The sequence below is a fragment of the Aythya fuligula genome, chromosome 1, assembly GCF_009819795.1.
Source record: "Aythya fuligula isolate bAytFul2 chromosome 1, bAytFul2.pri, whole genome shotgun sequence".
In the NCBI taxonomy this organism is placed as follows: Eukaryota; Metazoa; Chordata; class Aves; order Anseriformes; family Anatidae; genus Aythya; species Aythya fuligula.
The window spans coordinates 49,271,034-49,285,749 of NC_045559.1; the positions used below are offsets into that span (position 1 = coordinate 49,271,034).

Consider the following 14,716-nt stretch of genomic DNA (forward strand, 5'->3'; position numbering starts at 1 on the left):
ATGATATATGAAGATTTATGTTTTTATGGTAACTATGTCACATGACATGTCTAAACAGTTTCTTAAGGCTGTTCTTCATCTATAAAAGTTTAATATGGGGAAACAAAATGTATTCTATCCCTTATTCTTTTTATTTAATCATGTATCTTTTTGATACCTCCCTTTTTCTCACTCCCTCCATAGCTTGTGCTGCTGTCCTTGCCAATGGCTTCCCTCAAGTAATAACCCAAGTATCCTTTGATGCAAGGTTACACAATGGCAGGAGACACAAAATCTGAACAGTTATGTGAAGATGTATATTAGTTTTTCATTATAAAGTTTCCTCCCTTTGAAGTTCTAAGGAAACTACAATTTCCTTTCTCCTGCTGTAAGATATATATTCCCTCACAGTTAAATACATCTCCTGTAACAATTCATTTCCCAGGCTTCACCAAGGTACAGTTCAAACAGCATCTTTGATCTGCACAAAATTCCTCAAAAAAAAAAAAAAAAATCTTTATCCTTCCATTCAGGTGATGAGCAATCCTGTCAGGAAATAGCTTCTTGCATCTAACTGAGCCCACATAACACTTTAAGCACTACCATATTAACATGCATATTGAAAGTTCACATCAGTAATTTATTTGCACAATGATGAACACTGTGCTTGCTTAGACCAGTAGAGAAAGAAGTATTAAAATCATGAATTCTTTCACAACACTGCACGTCAATTAAACCCTTGTTTGCCATTCTGTATCAGATTGTACTCCATTACAGTAGTGACTGCTCTTGGGAGCTAGGTATTTATCATGTTAAAAACAAAGATTTTCAAGGCCAATGTTCTACAGTAGCTCTATATAAAAAGTAGTTGTATTTTTATGCATTTGCTACATTTTTTAGCTAAGTGGCTCACCTCGTAAGTGCTACACTATGTAAACTGTGCAGAGTGAGTATTTGTGCAAAGCATCCTACTGACTTTGGTGAGGCTCTTCGTGTACGTTCTCAAAAGTGCAAGTGCAGTTCGTACAGTGTAGCCTTTGGCATGTGTCTGAAACTGCACAGAGCTCAAAAAAACGATGGCTCTGCAATTTGCTGGCTGAAGCTTGTGGGGGAGACAAGCAGAGAGCAGTAAATTAGAACTGCAACTCAGAGCTGTGCCATCATCACTTACAAGTACTTATAAATTGTTTATCCTCCCCCTTCATGTTGTAGCTATAAGCTTTCATGTTCCTACATCTGCTAAATATGACTGCTGCACTTATTTACCTGTCTCCCAGAAAGGTAGGAAGGTTTTTTAACAGCCTACATTGCATGCTAAAGGGCAAAGCACCAGCACTGTAGTAAGCATTGTCATCTATCTTAATTTTGATTGATTTTGTTCTGCCTCTATTTGATAAGATTACAGGCAGATATTGGTTAAAAGTAGCAGCTAGCATGCTGAGGCTGAATTTTGCTTTTTCTGTGAATGTGGATCTAAAAAAAAAAAGAAACAGTACACTAGCAGCACAATCCAGTATTAAGTGGCTTGGTTTTCATTTGCATACCTCCTTTGGCTCCTCATTACAGCACACTTCTTTGGCTTGCCACAAGTCACCCCTTTCTGGAAGCAACTACACAGAGCAAGGGCAGATGAGAGCAGGTCCTTGCCATTCACCAAGATACTAATCAGCTGAAAGGATGTGCTCGGTTTTGTACACCAACCTTACACTTGTTCAGTTTCAATGAATCTTCCTCAGTCACTGTCACCACAATAACTGGCAGTAACTACTACCCAGAGCAATTCCAGTGTCCCTTCCTTCATGGAAGGTGTGAGCTCCACTGGGGCTCAGACCAATTATGGCTGGCAAAATTATGCTACCTGATTAACAGGGGAACAAAAGAAAGTAAAAACTTGTACATACAGCCTCCCTTTAATCTCATGAGTGCTACACGCTTTGCTGTGCTAGATATTCTCAGCATCTGAATGACAATCTTATCATCTAAGATATGGGAAGAATTGGTTTGTCAGTCCAGCTAAAGGTCTTATGGGAGAATTGAGATCTAAATATCTTCATTCACAGCCCTCTGCTTTAACTACTAAATGCCATTGACGAATTGATTCTTTGAGGTATATGAAAGCTTGCTCATACACCTTGATTTCCAGGCAATAACACAGAGATACCTTCTTTCTTTAAAACTGACTGTGATTGAAATACTACAATAAACTCCATTTAATGTATTATGAAGCTGATGTATAGCTTCTAATTCAGGGAGTGAATTCTCTTCTTTTTAAGTACAGAAACTCTTCAGTCAGTGAGAAAGACCTGAAAAGCTTCCACAGTCTCAAAGGGAGTATTAACCTCTGATGGGGGTCTGTCTTAAGACACCGGAGAACAAGGGTCAATGTACTCACTCAAGAAGCATTGGAGATTTGGAAAAGGAAAAAGCCTTCTAATAGTCTAGTGTATAAACATGATTATAAGGGAAATTTATAATTCCCTAGCAAATTTCAAGTAAACCAGCCAAACTGCATTAGGATTTTAATGACATTTTCTCTTACAACCAAGGACTCAATGCCAGAAGCCCTCAGGGCTGCCTGCAGTCGTATTACCATACTTGCAAAGCATACTGACCCCAAAGACAGTGCAATCTATTTCTGTCACAGATTAAGTGACCTCTGAGCTTTTTGCATCTAGCGGTGGAGAAAGCTGCAGGTAGAGGAATGTTCATCCCTCAGTTAAGCTAAGCCTTTGTTTGCTGTGTTCTCATGAATAACTTATAGGGCCTTGGCATCATGAACAGTAACGCTGACACAGTTGACATGACAGCACTATAGACTGAATCCCGATCTGCCCTCCAAGGATAAGATGGGATGTTTCCTTGGTTCACATTTCACCAAGTCGGGCTGTTCAACTATTTATAAGTTGAATAGAAATTTCCACTACTTCAGCTGACACACCTGCTTTCACCTAGCAACTGCTCAGAGGGAGCCAGATGAGACAGAGGAGGCTTTGAGAGGTGCCACTGGCAGGGAGGCTGCTGCCGCCAGTCCTGCCACATCTCTTCATACAAGTTGTGTCCTCTCAGCATCATGGTGGCCCCTTCCACTCTCCTCAGCATGAGCTATTTATAGCCAGTGCAGCCCAGGAGAGGAAAGAACTTTCTGCATCACTTGTCCCAGGTGGTGTGAGAGCAGCACAGAGCACTACAGCCACCTTAGGTCACATGGGGCATGGCATGGGTAGATCACCCCATGTGTCATTGGGTGACCACCACAATGGCATGGAGTGACCATCATGATGGCATGGGGCTACTGCCCTGGGGCCATCCTGCTGCATCACAGCCCCACATGTTCCCCATGCCCAGGGGTTCCCTCGTGGTGTGTGGGGGTCCCTGCCAGGCACCAAGCCATGCAAAGAGCCAACCCAGCACAGGCACAGGCCATTTTCACCCAGATCCAGGAACATAGGAACGCATCAGCCACCTATCACAGAATCACAGAATCACAGAATTTCTAGGTTGGAAGAGACCTCAAGATCATCGAGTCCAACCTCTGACCTAACGCTAGCAGTCCCCACTAAACCATAGCCCTAAGCTCTACATCTAAACATCTTTTGATGACTTCCAGGGATGGTGACTCCACCACTTCCCTGGGCAGCCTGTTCCAATGCCTCACAACCCTTTCAGTAAAGAAGTTCTTCGTAACATCTAACCTAAAACTCCCCTGGCTCAACTTAAGCCCATTCCCCCTCGTCCTGTCACCAGGCACGTGGGAGAACAAACCAACCCCCACCTCGCTACAGCCTCCCTTGAGGCACCTCTTGGTCTTCAGCTTCTCTTGACAGAAGCGAGGGAGGGTGAGGAGCACCACCCAGCTGGGTCTTGACCTGAACTCATTTTCTTGCTGAGTTATGACCTGGCACACATGTAGTGCCTGCAGACACTGAGATTTCACATTTGTCTCACATACCTGTCAGGTCTGTCAGGCAGCCTATTGCCACCAGGCTCCCACTGGCAGAAAAGATGGGGCCCGAAGGCACAAATACATTTTTGTGCAGCATGTCCAGGGCCCCAGCCACTTCAGTGTGATCTTCCAGAGCAGCCTTCTAGGTAGAAAAATCCATTTTAAAGATGATTAAAATATAGATGAAGTAGTACAATTAGGGAAGAATGCATGAAAAATGACGGTTTCCTATCTTCATTTTGTAACTGTCAAGAGGACCTGGCAAAAATCAATGTTAATAGACAGAGAGCTGAAGACCTGCTTTTATAGTCATACTGGATGAAGTACTAATCAGGACTGAAGTCCCATAGTCCTGGGGGCTCTGGACACACAAACAAACAAATAAAGAATCATTAAAAAAAAAAAAAAAAAAAAAAAAAAAAAGGAGAGAGAGTTCCTGCACAGGACTCCCTGCTGCAGTCTGATTTAAGGCAGGATTTGACAAGTACATTTAACAGACAAAGAGGGGGTGGCAATGAGAGGAACGTGTGCTAGCACAGATTCATCATGTATGCGTTTGCCAAGCTAGTCAAAAAAAAATAATATATTTTTAAAAAGATATCCCAAACCAAATCTGTCTTCATTTACTAGGTGTCCCACCCTTGCCCATTCTCTGCCACAGAAGCAGGGATCTGGGAGTGGGCCACAGGCTGCAGCAGTGCCCAGAACAGGCTGGAAACACAGGCCCATGCACCCAGCAGCTGGGGTCTCTCTCAGCAGGAAAGGGGACTCTGTAAAGAGTACATCTTCTTTACTCTGGTACCATAAATATTCATCCACAAGTGTCTGATGTTTCTGTAGAGGAAGGACTGTAAATAATGTAAGGCACTCTTCTTGTTCATAATATCATACCAGTGTAGCACTTTTACAAAATGGATGATACCTCACTACACAATTTCAGTGGTGAGGATGAAAAGACCATAATTGCTGAAGCACTGTGAATTATGTTTGTAAAGGAAGTGTTACTAAACAGCAGCCAGGGAAAAAGATAAATCAGGGTAGGTTTTACAGTTAAAATTAGATTGACCTGAGTCCAGATTACAAATGTTGGGAAAAAAATAAAAAATTTAAAAAGTACAACTGGTTTGGAAAGGAGATGGAAAAGGTGTTTCTAGGAGACATGTTTCAGTCTCAAAATGTCTTGTACTTTTCACAAAGAAACAGTCTGTGCCAAAATATTCAGTAGCTTTTCTCCCTTGTGCTTGACACTCTTAAATATAGAGCTGAGATCAGAAGTGAGGGAGGGCAGGGGAGAAGGTTCCCAGCAGCAGGTGAAGCTGAATCAACATTGTCATCCTTTTGTATTTCAGTAAACTCAGCCAGGGACTGATGGTAATCTGCAGGCTATTTCTTCCATCCCTCTCTTCTCCCTCTTTCACATTCCCCCCCTCCCAGTTCTAGCACTGCTGTTCAGCTTGCTAGTGAGCTGTTTGAGCTGCTCACTGGAGCTCTGGTGCTCTCTTTAAAGCTTAAAATCATCCTGCCATCATCCACCTTGCTTTAACACCCACCCACTTAGGAAATCTGAAAGCTGTGTATCTCCTCAGAGGCTGCTAATGCTATTAATTCTCCTACCTTAACAGTCTATCCAAACTGTGAAAGCAGGTTTTCTGCAGATTCCTCAGCTATAGCACATTCTGTTGCATTTCCCATACACATTTCAGTGTCTGCTTCCCATGGTTAAAAATAAAAAAGCCTGATTCAACACTCTCTGACTTCATTATTACATGACTGAAATACCATTGTTTTTCACCTGCATAGCACAAACCTTCACCACCTAAACCTTATTGTGATTCTTTCCCTGTTTCTTGGCAGACTTAATTACCCTCTCTAACCACAACCAGACCATTTCCCAGACTCAAGCTAGCTGATTTAAAGATGTCTTGCATCTCTTCAGACTATAGTGTAGACATAACTGCGTGAGGGGCACAGCCACAGCTAAGTGCACCATCCAGTTGCCATGGGTCTCACACAACTGCCTACCTAAGAACTGTTAATGATTTACCTATCAAATGAAGGTAATTTCTGAATGATCAGATGCTTTAATTGCCCACCAGATTTTAACTCATTACTAGAGTAGGAAAATGTTCCTAAGAAGCCAGCCCCCCCCTGCCCCCCCCCCCCCCCCCCAGTTATATCAGCTGGAAAATACACCAACACCTACCCCTGCTCCTAGAATGTTTTGAAGGTTTTCTCTCACAGCATGATATTTCCTTCCATATACCCTGTCAGCCCAAGGAGATAAAAAAAAAAAAAAAAAAAAAGTACTAAGGGTGATTTTCCATTATTCAGGGAAAACTATTGAACCCTGGTTTCTAAAGGGAATGTTTAAGCTAGAAAACAAGTCCACATGATTTCTAAAAAAGCAGTTGCAGCCCTCCTGCATCCTGTACAAGAGCCTTGGATAAGTTTATTTCCCTTTGTAGAGGAATGTGAGATCCAAGATGGAACCAGAAAGAGGATGCAGGCAAAGAGCAGGAAGAGTTCTCTTCTGGTGACTCTCTACTTCTCTGGAGTGATGGTAACAGTTAAAGCAGACTGTGTCTCAACACAGAGAAACTCAGAATGCTATAGGAAGAAATGAAGTAGGCAGGCCTTGGCACTGCTTCAAAAAGGCCTTAAAATGCCCTTACAAACCTAGCCTAGCCTATATCTCTTCCCTGTCCATTCTTGACTCAAAGCAGAATCTTACCTGAGAACCAGAGCATGGGGCCAATATTCAAATGTAGAGACAATATAGTGCATGATCAAGGTTTCCACCGTGTTTATTCTATAGAAAGAGTTGAAAATTTTGCAAGAATTTTTTTTGAAACACCTTTAGCATCCCTTATATTATAAATATCCTCAGTCCTAGGAAAATGCTACATTTAATAGTAAGGTAGTGAGACTGCATTGGCAGCCACATGTGTGCTGCTCATGATGTGACTGCTGACCTTTCTGAGGTGAGAAAGCAGAGAGGAATTTGATTAGGTGAACTGTCTTCATGACTGTTCTGATCCAGGGAGAGACCTAACAATATTGATCAAAGTCGGTAAAACATAAAATGCTAACTGAAACAATAAAGTGACCAGATGAAACACAATAGCATGGGAATGGCTTAATCTTTCCAAATGGTTTAGTTAATTCAAAAGGTAACTAAGACTCAAGCGTCCCTTGGGAGCAAACACTGTAATACTCCATTTCATTCCACACACTATGACTGAGACAAGATCTAAGGAGGTCATGAGCAGCATAATAGGAAAGATCTTATTTTAAACCTCAGTCACTGGTGGAAATAAAACTCATTCTTCTTTGGGAAAATGTTAAAAAGTAGGTTAGAGATTTGTTTGCAATGAGGGCTTTTTTTGTTTGTTTGTTTGTTTTACCCTATTTCCAGTAATACCTTCTTGTTCCATGTTATAATTGCATGGACCATTCTTTCCTTCTGTGGTGACTTCACTTAAATAACATTACTCTGTTCAGAGTACCGTTATGGCTAGCTTTGATGTGGTAGATCTTCTTTTTCTATACATTAAAAAAGAGGAAGCTGCTGAGTTTACAGACATGGAAATTATAACAGGCCACAGAGGATCAGCACTGTTCCATGAAGGTGGAAGGAAGCAGAAGGAATATGGGTAGATAGCAAGGCAATGAGTCCCATTTCATTGTTTCTGTCATGCTTAATACGCTGCAGCACACACAAATTCACAGCAGACCCAGCACTATAATGGGTTCTCAGGAGCAGATATAAATGGTCATGTAAATGAGAGCTAATGCCCATATTTTCTGACAGTCAGATCAGAGTCCTCCTTCACTTTGTACAGTTAACTTGAGAGGAGCTCTTTCAAAGCTAATGGTGTAAATGAAGCAAAAAAATAGGCTAAAGGGAAATAAAATAAAATAAAATAAAATAAAATAAAATAAAATAAAATAAAATAAAATAAAATAAAATAAAATAAAATAAAATAAAATAAAAAGAATAAAATAAAATAAAAAGAATAAAATAAAATAAAATAGTAGAATAGAATAGAATAGAATAGAATAGAATAGAATAGAATAGAATAGAATAGAAAAGCTTCTTATAGCTGCAGGTTTCAAAACCATACATAAAATTATTGTGAGATGAAAAGCAGCATTTGGAGTATCAGCTGAAGACACACACGACTGAGGAATTGAATAGCTTACCTTATAGTCTGTATAACATAGGAGTGAGGTTTGATAAACTAAGGGCATAGCTATGCTAGCAGTGGGGTGACAGCCAAGCTGGATCTGTGACAGTCGTCGTACCCAGCCCTGACTCCAAGGGAACTCCACAGACACAGAAAATGTGACAGCAACACATTATGTTGCATAGAATATGAGCAATGTTACCTGGAGGGGGAAACTCACTCTTCCTACTTCCCACCTTCAGTTGCCATCTGTGCTTGAATTATCTGGAAGCAAGATGGTCTCAGGAGGATATTGCCTGTCTTCAGCCTCAAACCAGTTGCTGCTGACTGTGCCATACTGTGTATGCACTAGCCACAATCTGCCCTCAGTTGGGGGGGGGGGGGAAGGGGAGAGGGGAGGGGTGTCTCCTTGCTTCATACTTGTAAGTACACTCTACTTCCCCTTTACCTTGCATCATCCCTTTAATGCCAATGAAACTATACTCTCAATCTAAGGGCTGAACACAGTGGTCATGAAAGAATAACTAATTACAAATCTGCAGTCAGGTCTAAAGATGATAAAATAATTTTCCTCTCCAAGATAAGTACTCTGCTTTGCTTTCAGGGCTGCACACTCTCTGCTGAGAAACAGCAAAAGAGCTGAGGGGAGATACCTTTAAATGCCATTTTGAGTGTCCTAAATGCTGACAAATCAGAAATCCACATAATTATCATTTAAATATTTGATCACTGGCAGAAGAAAATATGCATCCTGGCAAACATCAGTCTGTTGTATAAACAATCGCTTTAGGTAAGCCCCCCTTATGCACCACATCCTTATGTACTTTAATAGAGTGCTCAGGAGTGCCACAGACTCTCCATGCACCAAGCTGGAGCCAGGCTGCTGAACCACAATGGTCAATGTATCCATTTTTCTCAATTAAAAGATCTCTAATCATCATCATCATTATCATTGTACACTATTAGTCTCTGCTTAGTCCACAAGGAGGTGATCATTCCACCTTCCCTGTGGGATAGAAGTTTGTTTTGTTTTCTTTCAAGATTCAACAAATAAACCCACTCAAATGATATGCTATTATCTCCCCAGAGAAAGCCTATCAATTTTTTCTTTCTTTTCTGGAGAGCATCCCGTGGTCGTCCACGTTATCCCCTCCTTACCCTACCCCATTTTACAAATATTTCACCATTTGTTTTGCCTCCATGCATTTACCTGTAGTGCTCTCCAAGGACAAAAGGATGGCAGCTACTTGAGCATAAAGGTAGTTTAACGCTACATGCAAGGGCAAAAATGGAGATGGAAATGAGATCACTGAAAGCACTGCAGGTCTATTTCCCTAATGAAGCAGAACTCTCACACCGAGCTGGGCTTACATGCTGTAATCAAGTACACTTCTCACAATGCTGGGGTTATGGAGAGCCCTGCACAGAGCAAGGTAATTATCAGCTGCCATGGCTCAGAAGGGCTCTGTTCCCCTCTACGTATTTCTCAGTTGTCAGCTTATAATCAGGAAGAAAATAAAGAAATCCTGCCTTTGTGGAAGAGTCTGTAGAAGGAAAAAAAAGGTGTACAATGTATATGACCCCCTCCCAAAAAAAAAGGAGGGGGGGGGGGAGAGGGATCAGAATAGGCATTATTGTTGTTCTAGTCACTTTTGTGAAAGATTTTTTTGTACTAACAAGCTAAGCCCAGCTGTCAGTCCCATTTCTGAAGGACTGCGTTGTAGAAATGACTTTATAAGTGATCAATAGCACTGAGTAACTTCAAGTGCTTGAGAATGATTTTCCCAGCACTGACAAGCAGGAGCTGATGGGCAGCCAAGAGGAGGATGAAACTGATCAGAAGATAAAGTGCAACAGAGTAAGGTAAAACTATGGACCCCCAGAAGTCTTTGGAAATTTTGCCATTCACCTCACCATGTTTTTTTCATGTTCTTTAGGAAATCTGTATTTCTACTGATTTTGTTAAGATGTAGAGAAAGACAGCTACAAAGCTCTGCAAAAACCTAGTGAGTCACTTATCCAGTTTAAGGTGAAATTTGTGATGAAAGAAGCAGCTACAACTGCTGCATTCTTCCCTCCTTCAAAGGAGGATCTGAGATTCTCAGTCACCTGCATAAAAGCTCTTTCTTGTAGGGAGTAAACATTGCTAGAAATACAGGGGTGTGGTTCAGATGGCATTTAGGTAGTGCTGGCAATAGAGAGGTATTTTGTTCTATTCAAAAGAGCCGAAAGTGCTCCATTAAAAGTTTGTTTGGAAACTGCTGTGGAATTGTGGGACTTGGGACAAAGTAATGCTTTGATATCTGTGAGTATACAACTTTCCAAGCACCACATACCATAATACCTAACAAGGCAACACATACAAGCAAAAGGAAATGTCAGTGAGAAGCAAAGTCAGAAAATTACACCAAGCTATTTTTTTTCTATAATAACAAGATATATACAGTCCAAGAAAGCACCAGAAAATTTGATCAAAAATATATATGAAACATATTTTTTTATTTAAGAGCATAAGTAGATGTGAAAGAAAATCACTAGGCAAACTATTCTTTAGATATAAAGTATGGCAAAAGAAAAGACTTGTTCAAAATCATATTGATATAAGTACCACATGTGATGTACACACAAATGCTCTTGATATGAAATGTCTCAAAATAGTGTATGATGAGGGTGTGCAAAATGAGAAAAGAATTAGGACCTTATGGGAGTATGGGGAATATTTCAGAATGGTTGAGTTTGGCAGGGACATCTGGAGATGATCTACTCCAAATCTTCCATTCAAGACAGTACCAGCTACGGCAGGTTGCTTATGGCTACATCCAGATGGATTTTGAATATCTTCAAGGATGAAGACTCCACAAACTCTTGGAGCAACTTGGTTCAGCCACCCTTAGAGTAAAAAAGTGTTTTCTTATATTTAAACATTTGTGACTACTGCCTCTTTTCTATTCATTGGATACACATTGAGAAGATCCCATTGTCTTCAATTTTTCCAGCTCTCTCAGGCACTCCTCATATAAAAGATGTTTCAGTCCCTTTATAATCTTTGTGATCTTTTGTTGGACTCAGTCTAGGATGTCCACATCTCTCTAGTACTAGAGAACCCATATCTAGACCCAGCTGTCCTGCTGTGGTCTCACTAGGGCTGAGTAGGTGAAGTGGAGGAGTAAGTGTAGTGACTTAAAGGAAAGAAATCATTGACAAACTTTACGACTATGTGATATTAGTGACAAACTAAGAAATATCTGACAGTAGAGTGCTAAAAAAAAAGAAAAAAAAAAAAAAAAAAAGCCCCAAAGACATTGAATCTGGATGGTGCTTAAAAAATTCCAACTATACATCAGTGAGACCAAAAGAAAAACTCAGTATCTTTTGCTTATATTTCAGGAAATCAATGAAAAAAAATGAACAGCTCCTGAACTTTGTGAATGTGGATGCCCCCGCCCGCCTCCCAAAAAAAAAAAAAAAAAAATTTAGAAGAGCATGGAGACACTACAAAGCCAAGATTTTCCTCCTTATAATCAGGTAAAACTTGACAATGAACAACTCTTCTAGGGCAATTTGCAAGCCAGAATGTACATGCATATGCAGACATAAGCAAAATATACAAAAACCCAGAACAATTTAAATGAAGTCACTAACTACCCAAGCTTCTCAGTGACCTGGAAAGAACATTCTCAAGAAACACTTTGCCTGATGAGAGCATTGCTGTCAGTGCCTACTTTCTCTTTGGCAAAGCAGGATTGGAGACTGAGATTTTTGTTCCACTGAACCATGATACACCTCGTTATCAAGGAATTGCTCTCACAACCATATCAGCATGCCTCTCCAAATCCATTCCCATCAGAGTATGCAGACAATGTTGTGACTTTAGAGTATCTTAAAGATTTTAACAAAACATGCAATTAGCTCCAAGCGGAAATTCAAACATTTTCATCAAAAATGCAATTGTTAGTCACAGTCCAGATATGACATAATTTTTCATATCTGAAAACTGAGCAAAAGTGAAGGGACAAATGGAGAATGGAAGTTGCTTACCTCAGGCTTCCTCTCTTAAAAGGGTAGCTGGAGCTCTGAAATTATAGTGCAGTTCTGTATTACACTCATTACTCTACAATATATATATTCACTGTCCCAACCTTTGCCGTATGTTCTTAGGGCATCCATGTGCTTCTGACCTCCCATGTACTCTCACAGTAGGCTAATTCTACAGCTATCTCTTAGAAATATCCTTCCCTTGGCAATTAAGGTAGCTCAGTTTTAGCTCTGAAAAGGAAGGTTTCTGTGTTGGGGGGAGGTGGAGAGTGAGAACCTGGAGAATCTAAACCACTTGCCAGGATTGAGAATTTGCTGATGAATGGAGGAAATGAGCAGAGGACTGTGCACACAGGATGCTGAAGGCTTGAGGAAGGAATCCTACAGAGAACCATTTCACCACACTTTGTTTTGCCAGTTGAAAACAGTTCCAGATCTGAATCATAATTGGAGTCCTACTGAAAGTTTAACTCTCAGTTTCTGAATTAGGCAATGAACACAATCAAATATGAAAAATGATTCCTCAATGCATCACTCACCAAAAGCAGTACCAGGTAACCATTAATACTGAAGTCGCAAACATTTAAGTGGGCTCAAATAACATCAGAATGTGACCTACCAAACCTAGGCTGGTAGCAGCAAGGCCATATCACCCTATAATTTCTTTGATCATCTTGGGAGAATTTATTCTCCAGATGTATATATTCCTCAGGAAAACTATGAGTACACTCTTTTTATAGAAACAATTTATGGCAGAAGTCCAACAATATGAATATAAATCTGGGTATCTGCCAAAGAGTGGTTTGGTAAACATTCAGTCTTTGTTTCAAGTTTCCAAGAAGCTGTTATATATAATTCAGCAGTTCCCACTAATGATACATCCCAACAAGAAAATTCAGACTTAGCACTGAGTGGGGAGAAGACAAAACTAAGAAACTCTACTTGAGGATCTGAGTTGGTGTAAGTGGGCTGAGAAGGAGCTAGCAGCAGCCCAGGAGAATGGCAGAAGACAGCAAGGTGGGAAGCAAGGAGCCAGAGGCACATTGCTTGGGGATAGTAGAAACTGGAGGCAAAAGGAGAAGAAAGCAGAAAAGAGATGAAGGGGGAAGAGGAGAAGTGAAGAGGTGAGGAGACAGAAAGTCAAAACATGGTGGTACACAAAGGAAGAGGAAAAAACAATGGCAGTGATACCCAGCTATAAAAAGACATGGAGTCAATCATATAAGTGACACTGAAAAGAATGGAATGATGATTTTAAAGCTTTAGAGATTAGAAAATAATAATTTTAGCTAAAATAAAACTTTTCAAAACCTCTCCTAAATCTTTAAACTGTGTGAAACCCAAAAGGTGAGCACACTGTTAAATGAATGAAGAATTGCAACAGCTATGGTATTGAACGTGAATATCAGTTCAGTAAAATGTAACAAGTGGTTATTAAGAGCAGTTGGGGAATGTTTTTAAAATGAAAGGTAAATGCACTTAACATTTTTTCCTGATGAACCGTTAATTCTATCCAATCAGGACCTCAACCAACTTTTTTTTATTATTTTTATTTTATTTTATTTCCTCATAACCACCAGGGGGATGCATTATTTCCAACATGTACGTTATGATATTGAAGGATATGGAATCAAACCTTTGTGGGTTGGGAGAAGTGGTATTTTACTACGATAATAACACCATTTCTGCATAACTAGCCACTGACCTTTGTTCTCCTAGTCAGCAAATAGACCATCTTTGTAACAAAAGTAAAGCTGAGGGATTAGAAAATGTCAAAATAGCAAAGCAAAAAAGAGCCCTTGGCCCATATAAATATTTACATTTGAAATATCCATTTGCTGAACGGAATATTTCAGCTGTTGAGGGCAGCCTGAATCTCATTACATCAGCTCCACAGGCCTATTGGTTCTCTTACTTTGAACACAGATGAGAGCAGCACTTTCATTGTGTGATAGGCCTATTCCAAGCACCCAGCACACTTATAAAATGGATTGTACTCCAGAAATGCCATGTCTCTACTATTCAATTTTTATGATAGCATCCAGACTCCACAGCTGTGTAGCTTTCTAATATTGAATACAGATCCTTCACAAGACAGCTGTCCCATTTTTTTTTTTTTAAGTTTCATTTTATTTTATTAACAAGGAGGAAATAAAATCCTCCTAAAACTAGCCTCAGCAACGTGTTGCCTAGTGGAAAATCCATTTTAATTCACAAATTATTCTCCTCTAGAGCTGCAGTGAGTAAAATACTGTCCAATCCTTTCAATTCAGGAAGATTAGCTATGCAGACCTTCATCTAGATCCAGGCAGCTCAGCCCCCCTTGACCCAGTCTTCATGATCAACACATAGAGAGAAGTCTCTGTGTATAGGTCTGGTCCTCTGTCCTGCCAGACAAACTTCTGCCCCTGTACCCTTGTGAGGCACCAGGTCTTTGGAATAAGACTAGAGGAGAAGAAGGAAGAAGGAATATGAAAGTATGTCCTCCCTTTTGACCTTGCCTTGCAAATAAAAGCCATACAAAAGACATCCTAGCTCCCTGTCAGGGATTTCAATATAAGTGGACTGCAGG

At 40.3% G+C, this 14,716-nt stretch overlaps 1 long non-coding RNA gene across 3 annotated transcripts in view; it reads right to left on the reverse strand.

Moving 5' to 3' along the window:
* LOC116496239 overlaps positions 1–8,436 on the reverse strand; it is a 35,840-nt gene extending 27,404 nt beyond the window's left edge. For all 3 annotated transcript variants that reach the window (XR_004253999.1, XR_004253998.1, XR_004254000.1), the window contains exon 1: positions 8,312–8,436. This is a non-coding gene — a long non-coding RNA (uncharacterized LOC116496239). The remainder of the gene's footprint in view (positions 1–8,311) is intronic.
* Between the last annotated feature and the right edge of the window lie 6,280 nt (positions 8,437–14,716).